General features: G+C 49.6%; 1 protein-coding gene across 3 annotated transcripts in view; it reads right to left on the bottom strand.

Annotated features, from left to right (window-relative positions):
* Positions 1 to 19,203, bottom strand: part of igdcc3 (immunoglobulin superfamily, DCC subclass, member 3) — a 43,108-nt gene that overhangs the window by 16,848 nt on the left and 7,057 nt on the right. The gene's annotated exons all lie outside the window — the stretch shown is intronic.

Below are 19,203 nucleotides of genomic sequence, written 5' to 3'. Positions count from 1 at the left end.
CCTGGCTGCTTACACCACACATGCATATTTATAGACGTGACATGGAAAATTCTCCCCCCCCAGAGTTTTATTTTGTCCTTTACTGCTCTGTCAATTATCTGCAGGGACGGAAAATAGCTCCGCACTGTCACATGAAGGCATTCATTAACACGCACGATGGAGAAAACGACATTTACTGGTGCTAATGGGAGAAAAAAGGTCATGGAATTTAGCAGAGAATGTGTATAAGAAGAGAAATAGTAAATTAGACTTACAGCTCTGGCTAATATGGGTCACCTTTTAATCTTTCAGCTAAGTGAAATGCCAAAATATTTGGACATTTTGTGATGAATAAATAATGACATGAGACAAACTCTTGATCCCAGTCCTACACTTGTACCTAAAAAAAAACTGTATTCTGAAGAATACAGTGAAACGGACTAAAATGAACATCTGGAATGTTCCAAACCTGCAATACCCTGACCTCCACCTTAAAAAAAACAATCCTACAAACCTCCTTTTGAAGCAGGGAGGACCAGACAAAAGCCACACTGTGCAGGAGAAATGCATATTCAGGTTCTGGGTGGGAACACACACACAGACACACACAGACACACACACTGTACAGCCAAAGTGTTATCAATAACCTTACGGCGAGCCTTATTCAGCCGCTCTTCACATCCCTACTCCCAACAGAGTGAAGGCGGCATGGAAGTCAGAGCCAGGGACAAACTCAATTAGGGAGAGAGCCCCTCCCCTCCATAGCTCCCCTCCCTTATTCAAAGCCAAAGTGTGCTCATTTAAATGTCAGCCGTAATTAAGTTTGACGAACGGGGACTTATCTGAACGCTGTTAACGCAACAAGAGCGACGGACACCTTTATCATTCCATAACCCGCCATCCCTCCTGACGCACAAGCCTGCGTTGATTCATTACTAGCGGGAATAGGAAGGGAAAATATGTTCACAGTAGCTCATTAATGGGTGTTTTAGGAATTTCATTTATCTCTTTTTCCTGGTCTTTATTGCACCCTGCAGCTCAGATTTGAACTGTTTTAATGGCTATAAGCTGCTGTTCAGACATTTTTGCTCGTAGAAAAATCAAACACACACTCACACGCACACGCACACACACACACCTCAGCAATCGTTATTACACCAATGTGGCTGCATCAGTGGTCTAACGGTGATTATTCCGGTCAGGAGCTTAATGAGAAGAGTGGCATTCTCCAACACGACTTGACCTTAGATCCCTGAACGGATGTATGGAGCTCTGATTAAAATTTAAACACACTGATTTAGTAATCCTCCAGCACTCGTCTGAAGCCGGGGCTCCTCTGTGAGCAGACATGGTCACTTTCCATTATTAGGTCGGCAGATCACCATTAGACTGACTTTGGGACTCCTACTTTTTGTTTAGTACTTAAAGCGGCTGAATGTCTCGCTGACGTAATTCGGCTAAAGTGCCTCTTTCTGGGGCTGGAATTCAATTTTTTCCTCCCACACGCGACTCCTCGAACCTTTTAGCCATAAATTGAGAGCAAACCTCAACCTGAAGAACAGACGGTTTCGCGCTAACAGAGTATATCAGTAACATTTTTGGCTGGAGGCTCACACAACATGATTTACCAGTGGGAAGAATGATCTAAACACCAGGTGTGAAAGATGCGGCTCTTGAGACAATGTTAAAACAGGTAGCAAATAAAAAAATAAAATATAAATCCCAGTACAGAGAAGAGCAGAAACAAAGGTTACCGGCACCGAAAGCAGCACCAAACCCTTCAAAACCCTCACGGGGCAACAAAGGCTTTCCTGATCAAAGAGGGTGGCTGTGTTTGAATACAATCTGAAATGAAGACACATGCATGCACGCCGCGGCCCGGGCTGCCATGTGCGCGGGGAAGACTGGGGGAGAGGGAGGAAGCAACAAGGCTGCAGTTGGAGGCTGAAACAAAGGAGGAGGGAAAGGGGAGGAACGGTGACAGAAGGAGCTTTCGGAGCGTCTCCTGATCAGGCTGCTGTGCGTGTGTGTGTGTGTGTGTGTGTGTGTGTGTGCGTGTGTGTGTCCGCCAACATTCAGCCCCCTAACCGGCCCCACCAGAGACCCTTATGCATAAAACATGCATCCTCTCAAAGGCCCACACCTCTGCAACTACAGTCAATGGCAGAATTTTTTTTTTTTTTTTTTTTAAATCAGATTAAACACACAGAAGAACAAACACACAACAGAGAATTTTGGTAACAATCTGCGGTTGCGGTCTGAATGAGCAGGGGCGGTTTCTGAAGAGCTCTAACGGTCAGACTCAACAGGATGAGTATATCGATCCCACGCTGGGCAGAAGACGATGAGGCGTCCCAACATACGTCTTCCTCCATCGTTTTCTCCCCACGTCCACTGAAAAGTGTTGACAGAAACTCACACGTGATTAAAGACTGTCCACCAACAGCGCGACACCTCGAGCTTAAATGGCGCACGGTGTAATTATGGCAATAGGGGAGGGAACAGCCGCGGCCCAGACTGAAGAGAAATCTATACGCAGGCGGGCAGGAAGGAGACCGCGCCGTGAGCATATGTTTGACGGTCCCCGTGTGACAACGACACAAGAGAAACGAGTGCGAGTCTAATGTGAGGGAAGGTCACAGACACAGGATGGATGATTTAGATGGATAGCGGCGCTCCGCATCTCCTTTCCTCATAATCCGGGCCGGCTCTCCTCTCATCAATTACAATTAAACACCCCAACGGGGGCCGAGCGGTGCTGACGCGGTGTCAAAATCCCACACGTTTGATCGCAGATACACAAAATAGGACATGTGGGTGGAAGTGGCGGCGGCTGTGATGTCACCAGGGGAGCTGAGAGGGGAGTCGGTGCCGACGACGCCCCCCATCCTTCACATTAACGGGTCATCCGCAGCAAAAACGGTGGGTTTTCGCCGTCCGAGCATCTTTGTCCTTCTCTCTAATGAAGAAATGTGGAGGAAACGGTGATGATGTGAACGAGCCACGGCTGAAACGTTTGGGAGCCTAATGGCCAAAGTAATGATCCGTTCTTTATCTGTTAAACACACACAAACTATTATGGTCTGCAGTGACCAGCTCGGCCCGTCTAATGATGCGTTCCCCTGTTTTCTTTTATTCTTTCGGATCAGATCTGTGGTGACGCGCTGGTGTTTTTCTCCCGCCGCGCGTGATTCATTGATACGACGGAGGTAATGATACGCAGCGCCGCTCAGACCTGCAGCTATGGCGTGAAGCTCCGCTCAACCCTGCATTATGTCATCGCCGTGCACCTGCCCTTTGCCCACCCCCACCCCCCGAGTCCTCTCAGGCCTGTGACATCATTAGGCACATGTTGATGACTGACCCGCCCACCCACAGTAAACCAGCAAAAGACAGATAAACAATGGAGACGGTGAACGGTGCTGCTCCGCACTTCAGCAGCCTTTAAACAGGCATCCCAGGAATCGCGTGGCCTGAGCCAGGCCCCCGGAGATGGCGCTTGAATGCAGGTGTGATATTTTGTTGTCTCCCTGCCCCACCTCCTCCGTGGGCCCGGGAGAAGGACCCACCTCCGGCCGCTCCCCCCTTCTGCCTGTTCTGTGGGTGGCGTTGCTTGAACACATGAGGAGGAGCCGCACTCGAGTGGGCTGTGACGCACGCGCATGTTGCGACTGCGGCACATCCTCACATTCACGTGTGCAGAACCGGAATCAGGTTCTCAAGTGATAGACGAGCCATTAAAAGGACCTGTTGATGATAAAGTTCTGGACAAATACGGACCCTTTATTAACCTCTGCCTCTCGTCTGTGTCTGTGACCTCAATCTGGCCGAATAATGAAATTTGGGGTCCTGTAGATACGTTGTTGTCCCAATAGCTACGCCGACGACGGTGATATTTGAGCTTTATCTGAACCCTGATGAATTTCATGTGGCCCGATTTTGATGCTTTATTAACGAAGGTGTCAGGGCTGGCGTTGAAATGTTGAGAGGAGAAGCTAACGCGACTCCTTTGCTGTTTATACGAGTCGTAATGTACAGTTTAAGTCTATAAACAGAGTTGTAAATGGAGATAAAGGTTATCGCGGCGACCAATAAAAGTAATGTGCAGCACCTCGTGGGGGTGCTGCGGAGTAAAGGCAGGAGTCACTCTGGGAAGCATTCGGCTGAATTTAATAAATACTTGTTTATTAGGACGACACAGATGAGACAGTTAATAACAACCCAGCCAGCTACACTTTCCCTAGTTTGTATTTTTTTATGTCTCTAAGATAAATGTGGCGTTAGCGTGTGAAACCATTTGGTGAATAAATTTGATGGTGAATACACGGGTAATCCTGCTTGTTTCTTGGTGTTAGGCGTTGCAGCGAAGTGGCTTTAGTCTTTAATCTGCCGTATTGATCAAATCAGTGCGGCTTGCGTGCGCAGTTAAATACAGTGAGATTGATAGCTGCTATTAAGGGTTCTGCAGAAGGTGGAGGCACGGGAACTATTTGTTTTGTTGGAGCCAAACAGATTTAGCAGAGGCTAATGTGTACTTAAACTACCTAATCTGCTTAAATCCAACATCTTTTTTTTTTTTAATTTCTCCATTTTTGAATCCCAAACCCTAACTGTTGCTTTTATTCAGGTTAGCCTACAGCATACTTAATTATTCACTATCGCCTGTCGGCAAATATTGAGCCGACCCTACGTGCGGTAAATGGGAGTAGCCATCAAGTAATTGTGTGAAGCCTCGGGCACCTGAGCAGGATTCAATATTTAACTAGTTAGGAATGAGAAGCCATTGATTAACGACAGAGATAGATGGGTGCTACGTTTTACAGTGCTGCTGTGAAGGCTTTAGGTTCGGGTGTCCAGGCTCAATGGCAAACAGGCCACAGCTAAAAACCAGGGAGGCAGCAGTGAATTAGCCATGCAAATGAAATACTGTACACGCTAATGCAGAGTTAGCCTTCAGCTGCAGTCTGCATTCACCATTTGTAGCACAGCAATTAAGCTGCTCAGTCGAGTAGACTCTCCCTCTTGTTGTTCCAACCTCTCCACCCCAGGGACAAAACCCAGGCCTTGTTCCTACACCACCTCAAGCCCCAACACTTCCACAGCACACAACACCCCATAGCCCCCCTCCAACACTCCTCCCTTCTAATACCCACCCCTGCCCGGTCCCAAATCTCTGTGCTAAGCCCCACCACTGTCCCTCCAGCATGCCGGCCCCAATTAAAGAGAGACCCGTTAAAGCACAACAGATGCTTAAAATTAAGGGATTATTTAAATGATTCCCAGTTGCAGCTCCTATGAGATTAGAGAGAGGAGCGAGCGGGAGAGCCGGTGCAGGACAGCAAAGAAAAGAGCTGAAACAACTCGCAGTAAAAACGGGGGCTCCTCCCTGCTGTAATTGGGATGTTTATGCATGCAGACTCACATGAGACAATAGCTGGATGAGAAACAGCCAGCTCATTAAACTCCGTCAACAGTTTCCTGAAAGTGCAGAACCGCCAGTTCGAGTCCATCAAACAGATTTCCAATTTCTGCCGGTTGATAACGCTTACTCTGTCGAAACCTGCCAGCAAGCGTCGGCCTGATTCTGCGCCTCTTTTCTAATAAAAAAACCACATTTTCTCGACGAGCAACTGGAGTTTTCCTGACGTGAACGTTCCCAACACACTCCAGCAACCAGGAAAGCCCTTTAGCATGCTAATCTTGTTAAATTGTGTTTTTTCATTTATTTTAAATGATTGTTCCGCGTTACAGGAAGGTTCGAGCGTGTCCTCGGTGGTTTTTCCACCTCTGCTCCATCCAGAAGCCCAGATCAATGTTGGGGGAATCCACTCGCGCGACCATCTGGCGCTCTCTGCGATACTGTAACAAAGCGTGATCCGAGCGCACACGTGGAATTTACAGACTTGTTTGTTTCCGCAGCAGCGGGAAACGAAGCAGGAATGCGAGGGGGAAGCGGGCGGAGCGGCTCCGCGTGCGGCTCCGCGTGCGGCGCCGGGTCACCTGTGTCAGACGTGTGGCGTTCACGCACGTGTCGCTTTCCTCCGTCGTCCGTCTGCGCTGCGAAGGTCAACGAGAACGGATCGGACCGGGCCGAGCGCGTCTCGCGGTTGTTGTTTCACGCCAACTTTACACCGAGCTGGGACATTTTCACCTCCCTTTTGTTCTCCTCACGCACTCGTAAACAGGAGAAAACGAGCCGTGCTAACTGAAGCGCTTCCGTTCTCCTGTTTAAAAGGGGGAAAAAAGCAGCAGACAGGCTGTCGCCGCGCGGCTGCACCCCCCGGGCCGTTTTGTACCTGCCTGGAGGTGACACATCTTATTAATATTAGCGGTACTTGGGCTTCAAACTGCCTGTTTCTGAATTCAAATGAGATGCATCTCTGGCCGCACTCCCAGCTCATAAAGCCTCTTATTTACATGGAAGATGAGCTGCCAATCACTCCGCTTCCTCCACAGAGGTGACGGTGCCACCTCGGCTTTATGTCTCCCCTCGTTATGCCTGGATGTTGGGGAGTTGGGAGAGAAATCGGTGCCTAAAACAGTGTCTATATTCACATGGAAATGCTGTGAGATCCTTGTGTGGGCTCGTCCCGCCTCTTGTTTTGTGGAGCCAAAAACGCCGAGGCCCTCAGACAGCCGCGGCTCTGAATAACAACCTGGACGGACATTTGGCATCGCCATCCCGCGTCCAACAGCCATTACTTCCCCCTCATTAGAGAACAACTGTTGGGGGCGAGGAGCCGTTCCTCTGAACGTTGATGTTCTCAGATGTTACGGATGGAAAGAGGAACATTCCGGTCAACGTTTGCACCTTTCTCTCCTCTCTTAGGTGTGGAAGCTGAAGTCAAAAGGGGTGCTGGCTATTTTTTGAGGTGTGGGGTGGGTGGGGTGGGATATGCTGGTGTGAATATGGGGTAGATAGATGACCCCCCACATCTGGCACTCCCATGGGACATCTGAAAGCCACAGGGCGGGGACTTGGCCTTGCGCTCCAGTGCTTTTGAGATAACTGACCCTGTAATGGCTGAAATGCTTTGTAAATCAGACCGGTTCCTCTCTCTCCCTGTCCTGGGCTTTCTACTGGGTCCCAGTCTGGCCATTTTTCTGTCCCCAAACCCCTCACAGTTGTCCGTTCAACCCAAAGTCCTGAATAAATATGCTGCAACATTCTCCTTTCCTGGCAAACATCAACATTAAATCAGGACAACAAAGATGAGGATTCCATCAGCTACGCTGAATAAAGCAGCAGCCACACTCTTTCACAGCTTTCACTATACTAGTGGGACTTTTCCTCCCAGCAACCACTCGGCTCGGCTCAGTTCCACTTGGGTTTTTACCATTCGGGGAAAGTACCTGGTACCTAGCAACGGTGACCGTGATTTAATGTCTGGGACTGATGGATATGAGCAAACCAGCAAACTGGGCAGAGCTGGGTCCAGTGGAGGCAACTGGAGGGTCCAGTGGAGGTAACTGGAGAGTCCAGTGGAGGCAACTGGTGGGTCCAGTGGAGGCAACTGGTGGGTCCAGTGGAGGTAACTGGAGAGTCCAGTGGAGGCAACTGGTGGGTCCAGTGGAGGCAACTGGAGGGTCCAGTGGAGGCAACTGGAGGGTCCAGTGGAGGCAACTGGAGGGTCCAGTGGAGGTAACTGGAGAGTCCAGTGGAGGCAACTGGTGGGTCCAGTGGAGGCAACTGGAGGGTCCAGTGGAGGCAACTGGTGGGTCCAGTGGAGGTAACTGGAGAGTCCAGTGGAGGCAACTGGTGGGTCCAGTGGAGGCAACTGGTGGGTCCAGTGGAGGCAACTGGTGGGTCCAATGGAGGTAACTGGAGGGTCCAGATCACGATCACCTTAAAATCAGGCCGTCCTGACAGACACAGTTGGTGTTCATTCTGCATATATAATATTGTGTTTTAAGGAGGTTTTTTTGCCCAGTATAGATTAATGTACAGCTTAATGATTTTACTCAGTCTAATCAGTACTAAAATGAACTTTCTTTTCATGCGCCTTATGGTGGAAGTTATATTAACCACATAGATTTTCCTCTTGTCATATTCCGCCCTGGAAGGAGCGAAAATGTCTGACATCCATATGGGGCTGCTCTCACCATGAATAATGCCCATTATACGTGCGTTAATATAAATGGGACTATGTCAGCACAATCTGGACAGTCGAGGATAGCAGCTGAGTGTACATTACAATAAAATTGTTTCCATCTGTAAAATAGCGCTTGTAATCTTATATTTCCGCCGCCTTGTGCCTCATTTGGCACCGACAGGATATTAGCGAACGGAGGACGTGCAGAAATTCAGAAGCTAAACACGCAAAAGAGGGCGACTGCAGCCGCGAGGCAGCGCAGGTTAGCCATTAAACGTTGAAGTGTTTGTGTGCGCAGGCTGCTGATGGAATCAGGCGCCATTCGTTTTCTGAGAAATGATCCACGTTACTTGGATACCGGGGCCAAGATGCGCTGTCACTTTTACTCTTAGCTTAAAACATGCGCGCATGCTAATTCATGCACGATGGCTCCAACACAACAAAGGTGGACAGACACGCATGCGGTCGCTGACAACTGCCAAAATGAGCACACACACACACACACACACACACACACACACACACACACACACACACACACACACACAGCTCTGTCGGTTCAGCTGACGGCAGTAATGAGTTTCTTCTCTGTTTCAGCCAACTGGCACCCACTCAAGGGAATTTTTCACACTGAACTGTGGCTATTAATCACAATGCCGGGCAACACGGTGCCATCATGTGTGTGGCAAGCACAGATTTGTGGGTCATTAGTACTGAAACATGGGAAAGGAGGATCTTGTCGAGTGTGACAACAGCGGAGGGAGTGATTCGGTGAGGAACGAGCATAAAAACCTGCAAACATTTGGCCCGGTACCTTCATGTCAGGGCGGGGAAATCCGAGCTTTGGCTCAAACTGGGCTAAATGGAGGATGAACACATTGGGCATGTACCGTAAATCCCAGATGCTCTATTGTGTAAATATGAGCCCAATTACTGGCGGGAGAGAAGCACCGTCATCAATCATGGTCAACGAGACAGGTGAGACATGCATCTGCCAGCTCCTGCTCTCATTTAGCTGCAACACGGGTGCACACTCCTGCACGTGTAAACAGGGGAAGATTGGCTCAGCGCGCTCAAATCCATGATACGGAGCAAAAAAAGGGGGGAGAGATGCGAGAGGCAGCGGAGAGAACGGTGAATAACGAGAGAAGCTGCGGCCGCAGCAGCGCTTCGCGATGGCGGAACGTCCAGGCACCCGCTGGCGTGTAAAGACCCGCGTCACCTCTATTAGAAGCCTCTAAATATTCCCACCACATCCTCTTGTCGAGCCAGCTGGAAATTCAAATGCCGCCTCCTTTTCTTTTTGTCACTATCTGCTCCTGTCTCTGCCCTGCAGACTGCCAGCTGACTGCTAACACCGGGATAACACTAGCCAACCCCCCACTTCCATGCAAACTGGCTAATCCTGATGAATTTATGCTAATAGGGACCCTTGGCTCTGTTTTGTGTGAACATGTGTGACCCCCCCACCCCGATTCCCCCTCCACCGTTCCCCCTATTCCTTCTGCCACGCCCACCGCTCAAAGTGCAATTCCTATCATTTTCCGAGGTAAAGACGTGGAGGGGGAAGAGGAGCGAGGAGAAGGAGGAAGCGCAAGTGCAGGCCCTGTCATAACCACTCAATGTTACGAGACAGTGGGTGAGGAGAAAAAAGCCCTTTGTCTCTGCCTCCAACAACAGCGTGTGCGCAAACAAAGACTGTGCAGATAGTGTATATCAGATAATAGAATGCCATTTTCGGGAAGAATGTAAACAAAGAGCTTCTTAGAATTTACATAAACCGAATGAAACAGTTTCCTTGGGGACAAAAGTGTCCCAAGGCCGAAGAGCTAAATAAAACATATACCGGTACTGGTTTTAGGTTGTGATGATTCCTTACTACAAAAATGCTTAATGCTGACTCCCTTGAAGCTTTAATAACAGGAGATGCAGCCGAGCCGCATGAGGGGAAACGCAATTTCCAAAAATTAGGAAGCTGTTGAATCTCACTAAAGCTGCGTTACAATTAGGAAAGTTGTGTTTGCGTAGCTGCGGCGGCGACAAAAGCAGGAATAAAAAGCTACGAATCGCGAGAACGTCGCGACGGGAGCCGAGATTTGTCCCCGTCAACGTCACTTCCTGTCACAACAAATCGATCGAATACCTTTGATCAACCTCAAAGCAGGGGACTCTACTCTATCCGTTATCCCAGCCCCAACCTCTCCCCTGTACCTCCGTGACTCCACCTCGCTCATCCACTCAACCGATAAATGCGATCATTGATAAATGGCGGCTCCCTGACGCGCTCTCGTCCCGTCTCCTAGAGCGGAGGAGGAGCGTCGCCGTCAGTTGTCAGACGTGGTGCGAGCGGCTCCTCCAACCTGCCATCAGCCGGCCCTCTGGAGCCGTCTTTCCACTAAAACTAAAGCCTATGTAGGCAAACGAAGAGGGTCATTACACCACGGGCGCCGTCTGTCATCTGTAAATGGCGCCGCCGTGAAACGGCGTGCCGCGCAACTTACTAATGTATGACATGACACCAATCTGAGCGGGGAAAATGAGCCACGTTCATAAATGTGATTAAAGCCCAGCAGAGGGACGGATGATGGACATTTTTATCATTATTAAATAAACACGGCTCGCCCCCGGGGGGGGAGGGGCCTGCCGGCGGGCCGACCGGCGCCTGATGTTTAAATCGCTTCGAGTGGGACCGACCGACCGACCGCGAGCCCCGTGCCAGTGTGTGCACGTGTCCGCGCGCACTGCCGTTATTCCATGTTAAGCGCAGGTAATGTGCGTGTTACGGCGAGGAGTTACGAGGACGGGGTCAGGGGAGCCGCTCTCCAGACGTGTTCAAACGGCAGCGGCGTGCCCCGCCTCCCATCGCCTCTTGCTCGCATCGCCGTTGCATGCCAAGTGCTGCCGAGGTCAGGAGGTCGCAGTGCGGCATCGGAATGGAATGTTCCTTCCCGGTTCAAGGTCCAGTCTCCAGAGGGGCCCAGAGATCATTTGAGACCACCAACATGCCCCCCCCTTTTTAAATTCCCTTTCATCTGCTGCTCCCGCTCTGCTGCTGGCGGCGCATCAGTCAAATTCACGCCGCTAAATCTTTTACACTTGCATTATGATTCAATGGACCTGATTCCCACGGGAACTAAAAAATGTAGGACCGCACAGGGAATCAGGTTGCTCAGTAGAGCGCAGGTCTGAGAATCAATACTCGCGGAATTCCGGGCTTATATTAGGGATGAATCCTTTTCCCGATCGCGCTGTGTTTTGCCTCTCAGCACACAGAGAAAACTATTCGGACACCTGCTGACCACCTCTGCACCCCCCCACCACCCCCCCCCCCACCCCACCCCCCCATTACCCCCCCCACCCCCACCCCCCCGTCCTCAGCCACGTGGCATCAACAAGGTGGGAACAGGTGAAACATTCCCTGGTCAATTTCTGGAAACTTTAATAGAGAAGGTAATTTTTTGGGATGTATGTAGCAAGACTATCCAAAAATATTTAATTTGTTACCAATTCCATATATTATGGATGGATAGGTATGGATAATTCCATATATTATGGATGGATAGGTAGGGATAATTCCATATATTATGGATGGATAGGTAGGGATAATTCCATATATTATGGAAAGATTGCGAATATTCCAGCCTCCTTCTAGAGCAATTAGGTAAGAATATAACAGTCCATGAAAGACAGTTCAGGTGATGCAATCCAAAATCCGGTTACCAACACGACACAGCCCACCTGAGAATTCCTTTATCTTGTGTGTGCGTCTCCTAATTGGTTCCTGTAGAATTTTTCCCATCCCTAGTGGCCAAATCCACATATGGTGGAGCCTGGCAGCATTTTAACCCCCACTTATTCTGACAATCTGACAATTTTACTCACCCCCCCCCCCCCAAAAAAAAAGACCCCAAAAACCCACCCAGCTGGCCAGTGACATACACATCACATTGATTAGCATTACCAGTATTGGCCGCTATCAGCATGTCAGATATCTCATGCACCAGATGTTCTAGCATACACATCAGCCTGCTACTGTCCTGCTCAACAGCGCCACCTAGTGCAGCCGCCACTGTGCAATGGCAGCAGTATTAGCTCAGAGGAGTTAGCACGTGAGGATCAAAGCTAAGATCTTGAACACGACAACAATGCAGCGATCGGCAGAACCAAGGCAGCTTGTAAAATGAAATTCTGGAACGTCGTTGTGGTGTGAGGACAGGCGTGAAAAGGCTAGCTAATACCCCGCTAACTTCAGCAGGCATGAGAGCAACACGCTGCATACTCTGCCATAATTTAACACTGTTGTTGCTCCATACATCTGTCTTTGTTGGAACTAAATTGGACAAGGACCCCCCCACCCCCCCCCGGGAGAAGGACAAATGTCATATTATGGAAAAACAAAACTTTTCTGTTGCTGCTCCAGGTTGCTGGTTTGCTTATTAAGGAAAATCCAGATCTGAAGCTGTGACACTGTGGCAGATTTGGGCCACCTTATTTCACTGCCAAAGCCAAGGTCACTGCCACTGCCCGGGGGCACAAAGACCGGGAAGGGGGGGTGGGTCCCGTCCCCAGTGGGAAATGAGCAGGAGGCTAAGTGTTGGAGGAGGGGAATTGTCATGGGAGGAGTATTAAAAAAAACGGGGAGGGGTATTCTGCCCCGGTGCACACAAAAAGGTCACCGCTTCCCAGATAAACCCTCTCTCAATCGTCCAGCCCCTTATGACCTCTGACCCTCCATTTCTGAGTCAATGCTGAAACTGTGGGAGAGGAAGGCGGAGGGAGAGTGAAAGGGGAAAACACACCCACCCGGAGTCAGCGGTGACAAAGGGGGGGCCTCAACCACAGCTAGATGAGTCCGCCTGGAGAGCGAGCGGCCGGGGCCACCTTCACAAAGCAGAGCTACCACAGGCTGCACATCTCCAAGGTCTCCAAGGTTCTCTAAGGTTCCCAGCCACTCTGCTGCTCTGTTACACAACACACAAGAGGTGTGTGTCAGCTCAAGCACACACAATGGGCGCAGAAAAGGAGAGGCATGTCTGCCCATCACTGACTGGCCTTTGTCTCCACCACAGAAAGATTCCCTGATCCCCGCTCAAACAACTGGCCCGAGAGGCCCGCTGCGCGTGTTTGTGCGGCAGCATTCTTCGCTTTACCGCAGCCATTAATGGAAAATTGAACGTACGGCGGAGTAAAACAGAGGAAGAGGGAATTTTGGTGTTTTATTGGTGGATGGTGCAGACCTCATAAAGGCTTTTAACTGCGCGATCTGGCAATAAAGTCTCTGTTAAGTGTAGTGAAGCGTGGTGAGGGAGCGGTGGCGAGCCCCCTTGCGAAGCCTGGAACCAAACGTCCGTGCACACGCTCGAAATGTGGCCAGAAATCCTTGTGTCGGCATATGAGAGTAAAGCAGAGCGTGACACTGCTGCGGCAGACTCAACAAATCACCCAGGAAAGATCATTCCGAGCACTAAAATTCATGCTCCCGTTTAAGACGCCAGGAAACAGACACATCATTAACACATTCGTGGAATAAAACCAGCCTTAAATGGGGCAACAACCAGGTCGGAGCGGGACTGCCTGGCCAGGACTCATATGAGGAGATCTACCCTGCGGAACCCTTGGCTGTGGCCTCTGCTCTCCATTCTTTCACCTCTCACCTCTATTAGCAAGGAATTCCTCCCATGAGCCTTAAAAGTAAGCAAAAAGAATGTACCTCCCTCAACACCCCCCCTCCCCTTGCTTGTTTGTTTGAGAATAGTGGGGAGGTTCCAAAGACAACCATAGACCACATGGAAGAAGGACACGCAAGATCTCAGCAGTGAACTTGAGATTGGACCTGGAAAATAGCTCAAACCTGCATTTAGAGCCAGGCTGGAAACGGCTGCCATTGTCTGAATATACTGGGAAAATAAATTACTTTAAATATTAAACTCGGCGCCGCTTTCAAGCATTTAGGGGTGGATGTTGATGAAGTGTGGCCCAGCGCCCGGGACGTCATGTTCAGCGTGTACAGGAAGGACCTCGCAGCAGGTCCGACCTCTGCTAATCCATCACTGGTGCATCTGGAACACAAACCAATCAGCTTAACATCCACCTTTGAAGCCAAAAAGGCCGTAAAAGTCGGGCTGAGTGATTGACACTCCTCTTTCCATTGAATCATAGCGCTTAGGAATGCAGATCAAACAGGAACCAACTGTGGCGCTAATCAAACCTCGTTTATGATCCCATTCCTGCGTTGATGAATTCTAACTTCAATGTTTTCACATTGATCCTCACATCTAAAACGATATCAGCTCTAAACCCAAGATTTCTACAATCTATTCATAAAACTACCCTGGTTCTAGTCGTCAAAGGCTTCTTTGAATTGGACCAAATCCTTCGTGTTAGCCTGGCTCCTGTTGGTGTCACTCAGGGTTTCATTCTCGGCCCCGTTTTGTTCCCCCTCTAAAGAAACGAACTGCAGTGTTCAGATGTAAATAGCCGCCATTTCCAGCCAGATAATTGAGCTGAGTTAATAACTGTTTATGTTTTGGACTCGTGTTTACAGCTCCATCAATTGATCTGAACAACGTGCTGCACTCAAACTACATTCATGGAAATTACTAGGAATTTAACCCGGTGACGGAGGATTTGATGTGATACCACTGCTTATTTTTAACAGCATCAGTATATGCAGCCATTTTACACACAAAGCCCGTCAACGCTTGTTGCCTGTACTCATTTCTGTATCCACCTATAGAGTGCAAATGTGCGTTCTGTAATTCCCTTTGAACCAAAGCCCCGTGGGCACGAATCTTTAAGGTCCCATATGAACAAACATATAGCCTGATTGCGTTTGCCGTGTTACAGTCTGAGAACCTACGCGGCATTAAAGCCACATCAGACCTGAGGAGAGCGCCTGGAGGAATAAGGAACGGGCGGTTTGATTTCTCCTCCAGCCATCTGTTACATCACAGGCTGCGATCGTTCCCCGTCTTCAGTGGCTTGATTTGCCAAGTGATGTTTACAGAGGCAGGTGTATTTTTAGAGCATAAGGTTACGGCTCCATATTGCTCATATAGTGTTATGAAGCAGCTCCTCTGCGCCACCAGAGTCTCCCACCTCCCCGTGCACAAGTGATCCGAGAAGTCGTACCAACATCATCATCACCAGATAAGAGAACAAAGGGGCCGTCGCATGCTGGAGATCAATGTGCTAGCGTTCTTCACAGGAATTGTATAGCAGATAATATGCACTATTTATTAAGTGTTTGCTGAATAATTGATACGTTTCTGTGTTATGGTATTTTATCACGCTCCACAGTTTGCCATTGTTCATTTTGCAGCGAGTCCGAGAAGACGTGTGGGGATTTTTTTCCACAGCTTCAAGGTCAATGGTGTGTGAGATATTGCGGACTCTTGCCTTGTCCCCCGCAGGAGAGTTACGCCAGCTGAAGCGTTTGTCAATGCAAATGTTCAGAGATGGCGTGAGGGATCCTCAGGTTTAATCAGCGGGTGAAGGGAGAGACAGCCGGACCACGTAAGACCACGTAAATACAACACAAAAGGGCACATTTATGGTTGAGAAATGAGCTCCGAGCCTTTGGTAGGTGTACGGTTACACAGCAGAGGTCAGAGCTCTCCTTCCTTTGGTCCAACTCATCAGCAAAGGGGGAGAAAAGGGTCCATTTTCCCCTGAATCCCTTTGACACAGTGGTGGACAGATGGAGGGGTGCTGACCACACAGCGGGAGGGAACTCTCTGATCTCACATCAGCCACACACGAGCTGCCCGGAGGAAGCAACGTGCGCCGTGTCCGTGTGCGCACGGCCGACATCTGAGGTCCTCGAGGCTCGTCAGGTGGAGCAGCGAGGGCGCACGTGAAGGCTCAAAATGCACATTTTTCATTTTAGCTTGAATTTGCGTGGATCAGAAAACAACCCAAGGAGGCTGCACTAATGTCAAAACAAGCTTGAATTAGCTGGCTAATCTGCGCGGCAGAGATGTTTTTTTTATGCTGTGGCGCAAAGATGGACAGGGGCGGGGGGGGGGGATCTGGGCGGGGGGGGGGGGGGGGGGGGGGGATCTGGGCGGGGCTTGGCTGGCAGACAAAGGGAGCTGCAAGGAGACGTGGGGACAGTGCTTCAGCATTCACCCAGGCAGGAGGCTATGAAAGGGGTGGGGACAGGAAGGTCAGGGGGTGATCGAGAGCCTCTGTCGATCCCCCCCCCCCAGCGCACGTGTACGCACACACACGCACGCACTCTCGCACACTCCATCGCCAACTCTCCATAAATCACTCTCGCTAAACGCCTCGGCAGCAGTCGCACGGGTTTTTAATGCAGCACGTAGCGTTTTCATTACCTGCAGCAGATACTGCCGTCACACACGCGCACGTGCGTGCACGCACACACACAAACACACACACACAAGCATCTAGCTCATGATTATTCACACGTGCTAGTCAGAGAATTGGTGAATGTGTATATATTGTGAGTCGTAGAAGCATCCCAGTCCCTTTATGACATGTAGAAATGTATCATATAAACTACACAGTTCTGTAGTTTACCGCCTGTTTTTAGTCTCCTTGTTTTCGCGCTGACTTCTCCTTTTGTCAGCGGGCAACATATTGTGTGCAAACCTTGTCAAATGGCCGCTGGGGTCAATTGCAGCCTCCCCATATAAATGGAACCAGAGAGAAATTATATCTGAACAAAGCTTCAACTCTTTCCAATTAATGCCAGACAAACTGACAAAAGCAAGTCATTTCAATTGATCCTAAAAAGCCATTTTGTAACAGGGGAGCTTTTGTGGCGCGTTGCCTGGTGACGCGGGCGTGCGGTGGGGGAGGGGCCCCGGGGACCTCCGTCGGGTCCACTGTACAAGGCTCGTCATTCATCCAAATGATGAAAAGCTTCCTGAACGTAAGCTAATGAGGAACTCCGAGAGAAACCGTGGAAGGAGAGAAAGAAGCTGACCACCAAAAAGATAACATTGGAGGGGGGTGGGGGGGGGGGGGGGGGGTGACGGTGGCTTCTGGATCGACGGGCGATTTAGAGGGCCGACGGGGCGTCCGTCCTACATCAGCTCCCAACAGTGAGCTTATACAAACGCTTGTCAAGCAAATAAAAAGTGAAATTTATGGTTGGAGTTGGTGTGGAGGCTGAGACGGAAGTGTTCCCCCCCCCCCCCTGAGAGAGCTGTAAAGGGGCTTCAGTAATCACAGAAAACATTGCATCACAGTGGTGCAACTTTGGGCTCCGTTGTTCTAGAGCAAATTACAAAAACATCACCATTAACAAACACTTTACGCAGAAAAGGAAACAACATAAAGGGGCTTCCTCTCGCTCGCACTCCATAAATTAGGTGAAAAGGCTACATTTTGGATGAAGTCAGGGCATAAATCCCATTGGGAGGGAGCCTTCTCTGCCCCGCAGGGACACCTGAATCAATCTAGGAGCAACATTTCCCTTAGCACAACTCAACAAAGACACAAATAAATGATAATGAAACCAACTCCAAAGCTACCAAGGCAACACCGAGTCCTCCAATATGGGCAACCCATCGCCCCAATTATGAGGGATGGTGTTCCCGGCCAATGGCGAGCGATGCTGGGAAGTTATACGTGCTTCACTCTGAAGCGTCTCCAGAGGATTGTTTTCACAGGGATGGTTTGTTGTGCCTCGATGTGTGGCGCTAGAGTCCATTAAGGAGACGCGGAGCATCGTTAAAGCAGAGCCTTTTACACCTCAATGGAAGCTGCTCCGCACAGCCCACAGGGGCAGAGGTCAAGGGCCAGAATGTGGCTTTCAGTCATTCATCATTTGCTTTCAAATAAATACAAGTCAAGAAGAGGAGCCAGGACGGGTCTGCAGGAGAGCAAGGCCGCCGAGTTCTGATCCTGGAGACTTGGTCACGATCCAGGTCAGGTTCATTCGCTCAGGGTTCGGGTCGCTGCTGAGTCCTGGGGATTTGATGCATGAATTTCTGGCTCGTTCTGTCAAAAAGTTGGACTGACTTCAAGTATAAAACCAAGAGCTCAGCTGCGTCACACTGTACATTTACAGTTAAACCTCTTCAGAACTGGCCTGGACCCCAGTTTGCAGTCAGCTGGGTGAAGCAGCCACTGTGCTCAGTTATTAACAAGTTCACTCAAACAGGTTTCAGGGATCAACAGATTTTCCCTATTCCCACTGAAACATGCAGTATTCTTATCGATAAACTAAATTTATACCCACAAAACTCATCCTCGTACAGAAAATGAGCCGTTTATACGCCAGCGTGTGTCCAAATCACCCTCTTGTGGAATTATTGCCTCGCTGACCAAATAACTAAGGAACCAGGTGACGTGTTGAGTGGAGAAGGCAACGCGGCATAAACCGCGTTTCCTTTCCGTAAGTAGGTGTCACTCTACACCCCGCCACCATGTCGCCTCCTTAAAGGGGTCTCTGTTTGACCCCCGGTCAGAGCCGAGGTTATAAACCAGGAAGCACACAGCGTTCCCAGTTGGATTATCTGGAGTTTGGTTCCTGTGTGAATGCACAGCACAACTCTCGGGGTCAGAAATCCACCCTGGAAGCACATCACTCTGAATTAAAAACTGCCTCATTCTCTGCACAGCCAAAGCCAACGTAACAGTAAAAGAGGGGAAGACATTTGATGCCACCGTGTGTAATTAAAATGTGCTAAAACAGTGGCTAACACCCGACCTTTGAGGAAGACGGACAGGGCGGAGGGGCCCTTAAAGGTCGCACGTGTTTGACGACGCAAACCTCGGAGCAGATGTCATTTTCCCCCTCAGCCTGCGATAGACGCGTCACGCTCGCCTTCCCCCGTCCCCGCCGACTGAAAAAAGCTCCATTCCACAGCGGTCCGCTGTCTACACACGAAGCAACAGGGTTCTGCAAGCCTTTGTTCATCTTTGTGTTGAGGAATATATAGAAGCACTCACAGTCTTAACTCAGCCCAGTGTGTACTGTAACACTAAAGCGGCTGCTGCAGTATCTCAGCATGTCCACAGAAGAATGCACACATCCTCCGAGCCTTTGATTTAAAGTAAGCTGATACATGCACGGTGGGTGAGGGGAAATAATAAAAAAAAAGGAGATTATGGGAGCAGACGGGCTCCAATAAGATGAAAAATGTTGCTAATGAAC

The sequence above is a fragment of the Takifugu rubripes genome, chromosome 13 (genome assembly GCF_901000725.2).
Source record: "Takifugu rubripes chromosome 13, fTakRub1.2, whole genome shotgun sequence".
Classification (NCBI taxonomy): domain Eukaryota; kingdom Metazoa; phylum Chordata; class Actinopteri; order Tetraodontiformes; family Tetraodontidae; genus Takifugu; species Takifugu rubripes.
The sequence above is the reverse complement of the archived record's forward strand: the minus strand, read 5'-3'. Positions and strand labels throughout refer to the sequence as shown.